Here is a 10,014-nt window from a genome sequence, read left to right on the forward strand (position 1 = left end):
ACACCAGAAATTTCTGGCTCATTGTTGAAAACTTCCTAGACATAACAGCAAAGTCATAACATTTCAAACCATCTCCTGAAAAATGCTGCTTTCTGCCAAATCTCATTGGTAGTTATATGTAAAGCAACTCTTAAGAGCTTGCACTGAGTGAGAATGAGTTGATGTAATGTGTAGCTTAATCCAGGCATCAAATCTGCATTCTTTGATATATTTACCCACATTTTAATGGTGCTACATTCACATGGATTGTAAAACTATGAGTATTTCTGGGGAATAAATAGAAAGAAAATATTTTTATTGGATTTGTAGTTTTGTAGTTGGCTCACAGTACCTACTCAAATGTTTGCTGAGATGTAACACAATTTTTAATGGTGACTTAGAAAAGCATCACAAGTGACCTCTGAACAGTGATCTCTGAACAAGGGGAGAAATGCTGTATTAACTAGTCTAAAAGCTGAGAAATATTTTTCATTTCAGACCTCTGCTCTCCTCAGGCACCATCTGTGTGAACCTCTTTAGAGAAGTATTGAGATTCAACAGATCTCTGTCATTAATTTCACACAGGGCAGACCGTGTCCTGCAGAGGCACTCAGTGTTCTCTTTTCTCCTTTTTTAATCAGTTAGGATGCTGTTAAACAACAGGAAATTCAAGTAGTATGGTTAATGCAGATAATGAAATAAACTGCCTATCAACCCTGAAAGCAACGCATAAATAATTTTAGACTGCTTCAGGGGAAAAAAAAAAACCACAAAAAACACAGGCCACCCAAAAAAAATATATTTAGTACATATAAAAAACAAGTGTGTTGAAAGGCCAGTGCTGGGTTTTAGCTGGGGCTGAGCAGCAGCTTGAAGTAGGCAGTATTTCTCAAAATGGCAGGGATCACATTCAATTAAATTGGATTTCACTGTAGAACATGATTTCAGGGGCCTGTGGAAGCCCTTCACTAATATTCTGCCACTAAACTGAATGACAAGGTTGCTTTGTTTCCCTTTTATACAATGGAGGAATTAATTCCATTTCTGGATACTGTCAGATCCTTCCTGTCAAGAAGAAGCGTAGTCCCACAGGTAAAGTCCCTGGAAAGAAATAATTGCGGGAAGTATTTGGAATGAATGAGATTGCACCAAGACTAAACTATTTAAAAAAAAAAAGATGATGAGGAAAGCTCCATGTCCCATTGTGAGATACTGATTCCCCCTGTGCTATTTCAAATAAAACAAATTAAATCCAACAGCTGGTTCTTTATGGACAGAGAATAGGATGGAAACCTTAGAAAAAGTGTGTAAAACATTTCTTGGCATAAGTAGTGAACAGTAGTAGTGGCATAAGTAGTGAAGAGAACTCTTTGTTCCTGGTGACTGGTTAAATCCACTGGGGATGGGAATGGTCATGTTTGCCCTAGAAGGTTATGCTAGGATACCCTGTGGCATGTCAGAGTCAGCTTAGCCAAGGACCCACCTGGGCATCGGTCCCTCCAGCAAGCTCCCCACCCAACAGTGCCACAGCTCCTCCTCAAGCAGATGTTTTTGGGAATTTCTTTTATAGAGATTAGCCTACATTGCTCCACAGAGTAGGGTATGATGATGGTCCTCTTCATACTATTCCATTACCAGTACTACTCTGTGATTCTCCGAAGTCCACACTAAGGACTCCTTCCTTATGTTTGAGTGCTTTGGCAACCACTTGGAAGGGCTCTTGTCCATGAGCGTGTCTCTGGAAAGACATGTTAGAGTTCCAAGATGAATTAACTTTTGCACGTAATCTCTGCTGAGTTGGGGCCAGAAACATAGGACAAGCCTTGGCCATCTGTGATTGCAGCACAGTGAGGAGGGTTATGGCTTTTCCAAGAAAAGGGGATTGCATACAGAATAAAACATTGATAATTATATATAGTGGCCACATATGAAACTCTGTTCTCTCTAAGTTAGGCCATCTCTAAGACCATCAAGTAATTGCTAATTTTGTCAGTGAGCTTTGCCCTTCATTTTATCTGTATTTTCTTTCCTTCCTTTTGAACCATTGCTATCCTCCCCTGTAAGTACTTGCTCTTTCAGTGAGATCAGAATTCCTCATCTTGCAATTCCACATATGAAGAAGTTACCAGCTAAGGCAGATAGGAAAAAGTGGCCTCACTGGGGCAAATGTTTCTTCATCTGACCACCCCCATGTGTCCCATAGTGTTGTTTTTTATTATAAGGAAGTCAGGACTAGGGACTTCAGTCCAAGCAGATTCTGGTGAGTCATTTATCTCTCTGAGGAGTCTGCCTTGCCCAGTTCTCGTCTCTGACTCACCATAGCTGTAAATGGCGGGGCATATAATTTTCAAAGGGCACATACTAAAACCCTCTTCAGAACAAGTTACTGTGCTTTTACCACTAATTTCTCTATGAAGCACATTTTGTTCTCTTCTAAATCCTGATTCCTGGCATTGGCAAGTTCTTCAGGACTGGACTTCAGTCACAGAAATGTTACAATTGTACAAGTATTCCTTAAACAACAATTATTTGTATAATTCTTTTATGTATATAAAAATAGATTTTACTGACTCAGTTTAAGTTATTAGTCGTGGGATATAGAGGAAAATTACATTTTTTTCCCTGTGGTTGAAACAGAGGTATCCACTGTTGATGCTATTGTACCATCTGGATTTAATGAAAACTCTTGTATTTGATGGATTGATCTTTTTTCAAACTTTGCCCATTCGATTTCTAATTATATTGGCATGTAAAAGTGGGATAAACTTTTCAGACCCTGTATTGATATCTGCCGTGCTTTATGTGTGACAAGATGACACTTGTTTGTCCCTGGATACTATGTGCCTCAGCTATAGGAGAAAATCTAGTAGATAAAGACACTGAGTTATGTATATAATCTCAGGTCATAGAGTGATGCATCTCTTGTGTTTTGCTGTGGCTATTCAGCTAGAAAAGGGAAAAAACCCAGAGAGTCTTGTCTTTCTGTGCTTCTATTTTAGGAACTCGTAACTTCTCAGAAATTTTTCCTTTGGGGTGGAGTTCCCTACCCTTGTTCTCAACTCATGGGTGATTTCCAAAGAGCAAATCCAACAGAAATGCTAAAAAAATAGCTAATGTTTTAATTCTAAAAGAAAATGTTACCAGCCTTGAAAGAAAGAAATGGTAAGTTTGTTACCTTGTGCACATAAAGCCTGCACTCAGAATATTTTAAGATGTGACATTAGGCAGGCAAAATGTGACCTGCAAATTGAGCATTAGGATCCTAACTTTGTTGCTTGGACCTAACTCCGATTAGTAAAAGAACTACAAAATCATGTCAGTAGTAGCTATGATAATAATAATACTATATCTGCTTTTACATGACACTTTTCCCTGATAGATCATCTTTTTCCAGTTTTATGGGTGATGGCTCCAAATGTAGAGAAGCTTAGTCTATTCTCTGGACTAGTTACAAAGCTCAGGTTTTCTGAATTCCAGTTCAGTGCTCTGTACTTCACTCTGATAGAGCTAAGGCATTCAAGCTGAGTGTTGTGTGTTCAGGTAGCATTGGAAATGGCTGAATTGGTCATGAAGGTGTAGACAGACATAGTTTATCAGCTGGGAAAGTATTGCCTTTCTTCCTGAGCAAGATTAGCCTGTATCTGTAGTCACAGCTGCTGCAGGAGACAATAACTGTGAAACATGAAGCACTATATGCCACAGAGCTTGACCACATAGGAAAATCAGGCAAAGCCCTTTTCTGCAGGGCACAGAACAAGAAAACAGCTTGCTTTCTTAGATGTTGCATGGCCAGCATCCATAAACCATATAGAGAAGCTGCAAAAACTGGTTGATATAGTCTGCAGCAAAGAATCGCGAAGTGGCATCATTTGTTTGCCCTCAGTAGAATTACGCATGCTGCAGCAGAACTACATTCAGACTGTGCCTAACACCACCAAATTTGCTTAAAGAAGCAGCTCTTTTCATTTTAAGCACAGTTTCCATCACAATAGGTAAGTAAAAGATAGACTATTAATGAAGAAAAAGTATGACCATCGAGACTGAGTTTTGCATGCTACAGCTAAAGATCCTCTTTAAATAATTTCTGCACTGACTACCACATTTCCTTTTGATAATTTGTGTATCTTTCTAGAAATATATCCACTATTGATCCCGGGTATCTAGGAATGTAAGCCTATGTAAGTTATTCCAAAATACTATTTGAAGCTTCAGTATATATCCCTTAAAATTATTGCTGCAATATATACGTTGAAGCTAACAACAAATAAATGTTCTCCACTGAAATACTCAGTAGCAATCACAGAGAAAACTCTAAACATGTCATCAAAGATCTTGATTCAGACTAGCAGGACTTAATGTGCTGTTTAGTGTAAGCAGCTCATTCTGTCAATCACGTCACACAAGAGAGGTCAGCCTAGTTTTTCTGGAGTTCTTGTTTTATAGCTATGAATATATAGCTTAGCATCTCAAAAAAGTATAAAATCTATTATCTGCAATAGTAATTATTATTATTGACTATGTCTATGTGTCACCTCCTATTTGTGATTCTCAAAGAATGACACAACAGCAGGTATTTTTATTACAGCTGGTTGGCAAGATATCAGGGATGATACTGGCTTTGAAGGGCTTTGAAAGAGAAGTTTTGCCTGCATTAATTTTGGAAAAAAAACCCCAAAACAACCAAAAAAACAAGAACAGAAAAAAGCATTTAACTCAGTTTTGGCATATTTAGAATAATGAGATTTCTTGGGGTTTTTTTGGTGTTGTTGGAAATGATGTAACTATTCCAATTGCTTTCTTAGTTTTTTTTTTTTAAAAAAAGCAAACCACCAACTGAAATTGAATCAAAAGATTCTGATGGAGCAGAGATTAATTTTGTTCAGGTTTTATTCCCTTTTAAAAAATTATCATTGTGTAGAATTTTGAAAACATTGAAGGGCTTCTTCCCAACTTGAAGTATCACTATCTTCTGTTAGGCAAAGTTCTATTTTCCAACCAGAAAGCAATTTTCCATCCAGAGAGCAATTGGTCTCTTTCTCCAGTAGGTACCAAATGGGGGAACTTGTGAAAGGATCTGCCCAGCATGACCATGGCTGCTGGTAAAGCAGCACACCCCTTGACTCCAAAGCCACTTCTCTGAGTACCTGATTTGAGGGTAGAGGTCAGGTCAGCTTAGCACACATTCTCTTTTAGTGCACACACCTTCTATTTCTCAAAAGGTGAAATCACAGATCTGGAGGGGTGGCTGCCCACCTACCAGCATCTGTCACAAATCAGCAACAGCAAATTGTCTCTTTCCCAAAAGTCAAGCAGCAGGTATTGGCACTTACAAATTACTAGGCAAAGCCACATACTGTTTTTCTAATAAATACCAAGCAGGCATCAAAACCACTGGCTCTGAGGTTGTTGGGCTGTTTTTGAGGTAAATATAATGTATATTGTACTGTATAAATTATATATGCACTATGTTATAAATAGTATGCTATATTCTATACTATGTATAGAATGTATATGTAATGTGTGTGTTTGTGCTGTGCACTGGTAAACAGCCAAAGTAAGAGTGTCAGCATCCCTGAATGGTGTGCAGCAGACTGGGGCTCAGTCCTCCCTTCTGCTGTGGATGTTCCATGTCCCCCTGGGCACACTGTGTAAAATGCAACCCTATCCCTATGTGTCTCAGTGGCAAAACATTGCTGCCATTTACCGGTGTAAGATCATAGTCTTGTGCCTCAATGGCACAATGTGAAATGGGTGTTCTGAGTCTTCTTTTTCCTGCCCATTTTCTTGCCTTGTCTGTTTAGCCCTCAAGTTCTTTGCTTTCTGAAACAGAGCTGATGTTTTATTATGTACATGTTTGTACTGCACAGCAGGGACATGCATCTGAGTTGGAGCTGCAGAAATAGAGTAATATAAATAAAAATTGGCATCAGCTGATGTATCAAAGGCAGATAAATAAAACGAGCAAAAGACAAACATGTATGCTTGGAAGTAGTGCCTTGGAACAACCTTTTGCTTTAGAATTAGGGTATTTTTTTATGACACAGCAGCATGTTCTTTATTACCTCTTAGAGACAGCAATGAGCTTTTGCCTTTGTTTTTGTTCTGCTCAGAGATTAATGTGGCATTCCACCCTTGCAGGAATATTTTTACTTTTTTGGGTTAACAACTGTTCCCTGATCAGTTTAACTGACCAAACTAAATTAGCTGCTCTGACAATATGCTCAAAGCAAAGCATTTTTGTATGGTTTCTCTCATAAAAGTGTAATGCAATGTATAATTAGAAAAGGTTGAGTGCTTCCATTAATTCTACAGTTTTCTCACCCACTTATTCTGATAAATCTAATATTTTGCTGACAGAATGAATCTAGGTTCAGTTAAAGGTGTACGCAAAGACATGTACCATTGTACTCCAGAAACAACATCCTGCAGGAAGGGAGACAAAGCAGGAATTTTTGGGAGGCTCAGCTGGCATTTGCTGTCCTCTGAGAGCTTTAGGGAAGATCGAGCACTCCGTGGGAATGCTAAAGTCTGGGAATCCCAGATCTGTGGTTAATGGAGTCGAGTGATGTGCAGATCAGTAAGATGTCCCCGAGGAATTGGTGCCTCTGTTTCTATTGCAGATCCCTTCCCCTAATAGCACAGGCTGGGCAGAAGCCACTCTGTTGCCATAGTCGTGTAGCAGCAGCAGTAGAAAGAAATTTGCAAGAGTTAATACTGCTTGAGGCATCAGTAATTCCTAATGGGGCTTGAGGAGAACAATATTGTGAAGATCCTCTCCTGCTTGAAATCCCATGCAGACTAATCCCTCTGTGTACTTGTAATAGTAGTGATGTAAAACTATACATGGATCTGTTATTGTCTTCTGCTTTGCCCTCTATCTCTTTTTATTGGAAAGCTGGCTAAAAGTAGGCTTTCTGAGGAATTTGCAGAAAGATTTCTCGTTAGGATTATGAATTCGGGACTCTGAATATTGAGTATATTTCTGCTGTACGTTGTGGTTATAGCAGCTTCCAATAAATCTTGGAGAGTACTATATAATTTCTTACTGAAATAAGCTTGCTACTGTTTCCAGACAGTATTGCTAACTTCAGAACAAAACCAATGTGGAGCAAATCAGTCTGTAAATGTGTCTTACAAGACTCAGCACCCCTTTTTTATTGTCAAGTTTTAATGCAAGATTTCACTGGAATGCATACATTTCCGTAATTTAGTACACTAAGCTACAAGGTGTCTTTAGTACAAACAGCCCATATCATCTAAGGAAGATGATTTCGTAGTCTCTTTTGGGTGGCCTTTTAATGTGTGTGTGTGAATTCGTGACTCTTCTGAACCCAAGAGAACAGCAGCATTTCACCCGTCCTTAAAACGCTTCAGACTCCTTGGCAAAATAAGTCCAGTGATTCCCGAGCTGATAAGCTGTCTGCTGCATCAGTTCCTGGCAAGGTCAGCACTGCAGCATGTTGTAGGTAATGGAACGCAGCTCTTACAGCAAGTGTGTATCATCCTCCGTCAGAACTATTCCCCTCTTGGTGCTTGTATATATGGCGGGGGGTGGTGGGGTGGTGTGTGTGTGCTTGCATGTGTGGCTTTTCCTCCTTAGGTTTAGTTAGTTCATCACTGGATTATGAATGTGTGAAGTTAAAAGACTTTGTACCTTTAATAAAAAATTCTAATAAGCAGATTCTAAACGTATGTTCAAACTGTTTCAGTGCTCCTTACTGCTTTCTAAGATGCCTGTTCTGCTCTCTACCCTATACTACTCTCTGTGCACATACAGGGATACACAATTTAAGTGATCTGTCTTTGAACATCTTTCTTATTTTTCCAGAACCAATATTGCAATATTGCTGCAACAATGCAATTCTGTTCCTTAAATATGCACCCAGATTTTCTGAAGGGTCAGGGAAGGAGGGATCATGGCTCAAGAGCCAGCTGTTCTTCCTAAGAAAAAACTTAGCAACTTTTTCCTGGAAGTGGAACATTAACACACAGAGCCAGATGTCCTAACTGCTAGCTGTTTCTGTGAATCAGGTCTGCAAAGTTACTCCAATGCTTCTAATTTGTAGCAGAGCATCTAGCACGTAGGGTATAATAATCTCTGCCGTGGTGCCACTGAAATTTGTCAGGGATGTCAGGAATGGATTTGGCTCCACTGTTTGTTGGCCTTTTCTGTTTTGTCAAAAAAGATTTTCCATTGCCTGTTTTCAAAAACAGTTGTGTCTTTCCGTAGAGGGCTGTACTGAGTCCAAAGGAGAGGGAACAAGATGCCTTGTCATCCACTCCAATTAAAGAATTTTTAGAGGGAAGGAAATCCTGCCATGGTGCCTGAGTCACTAAGCTAACACCAGGGACCAGCATCTTGTTCCCATTGTGTGCTGAATTGATACTTCCTGGTATAATTAAAATTATATCACTTTCTCTGCTCTTAGGAATGTGGAAAATTATTCTAGGTTCCTAGTTGCATTGTAATGGTATCTTTTACTGAAATTTAGGATAGAATTCGGAGATATAAATACTCATGCACTCTCTGAACAATTTTTCTGAAGCAAGATTTTTTGCCACAGAGTTTTTGTTTAGATTTTAAAAAATTGGAAAGAAAAGCAAAGAAAAACATTTTAAAAATTCCAAAGCCCTATTTTTCATGATTGTAAAGAAAACCTTAAAAATATGTCCCAGGCTTGGTTATATGATGTTGTTCAAGAACAGCTATTCCTGAGTAACTCCATATGTGGGTATTCTTATTCCATAATTAGTATGACTGTCATTTTTAGCTTAACTCCTTTTCAAAATGCATTAATTTGAGAAAGAGCATAGCAGTTTGGGAAAGGAAGTGACATTTTAAACCAGCCTCCTGAAGGTTGCCTTCCTGTCTTAGTAGTGTAGTCAGTTTACAGGTTGCTTTGAAGAAGGAGGGTGGGGAAGACCATACCAAACCAACTGTCAGCCCAAAGCGGTGACATTATTATAATGGTTGCAGTATAGAGCTAGTAATGAGCCACTTTTTTATTTAAATATAAATCTACAAATATGCAATATGGACTAAAAAGTTCAGGCAAGAAATACAAAGTGAAGCACATGCAGCTAGTCATCAACAGGGAAAAGGGGGTAATTTTACCCTTCGTTGATGGAAGGAGCTGTGTGGTGGGTTGACCCTGACTGGACACCAGGTGCCCACCAAAGCTGCTCTATCACTCCTCTCCTCAGCTGGACACGGGAGAGAAAATACAACAAAAGGCTCATGGATTGAGATAAGGACAGGGAGAGATCGCTCAGCAGTTACTGTCACGGCCAAAACAGCCTTGACTTGGGGAAATTAGCTTAATTTATTACCAGTCAAATCAGAGTAGGGTAATGAGAAATAAAACCAGATATTACAAACACCTTCCCCCCACACTACTTCCCAGGCTCAACTTCACTCCCGATTTTCTCTACCTCCTCCCCACAGCAGCACAGGGGGACAGGGAATGGAAGTTGTGGTCAGTTCATCACACATTGTCTCTGCCGCTCCCTCCCCCTCAGGGGAAGGACTCCCCGCACTCTTCCCCTGCTTCAGCGAGGGGTCCCTCCCGTGGGAGACAGTCCTCCACAAACTTCTCCAATGTGGGTCCTTCCCACAGGCTGCAGTTCTTCACAAACTGCTCCAGCGTGGGTCCCTTCCGCGGGGTGCAGTCCTTCAGGAACAGACTGCTCCAGTGTGGGTCCCCCACGGGGTCACAAGTGCTGCCAGCAAACCTGCTCCAGCGTGGGCTCCTCTCCACGTGTCCATGGGTCCTGCCAGGACCCTGCTCCAGTGCGGGCTTCCCACGGGGTCACAACCTCCTTTGGTCATCCACCTTCTCCGGTGTGGGGTCCTCCATGGGCTGCAGGTGGATGGATACCTGCTGCACTGTTAGCCTCCCTGGGCTGCAGGGGGACAGCCTGCCTCACCAGGGTCTTCTCCAGGGGCTGCAGGGGAATCTCTGCTCCAGTGCCTGGAGCACCTCCTCCCCCTCCTTCTTCACTGACCTTGGTGTCTGCTGAGTTGTTTCTCTCACA

This window comes from Phalacrocorax aristotelis, chromosome 4 (assembly GCF_949628215.1).
Source record: "Phalacrocorax aristotelis chromosome 4, bGulAri2.1, whole genome shotgun sequence".
Lineage (NCBI taxonomy): Eukaryota > Metazoa > Chordata > Aves > Suliformes > Phalacrocoracidae > Phalacrocorax > Phalacrocorax aristotelis.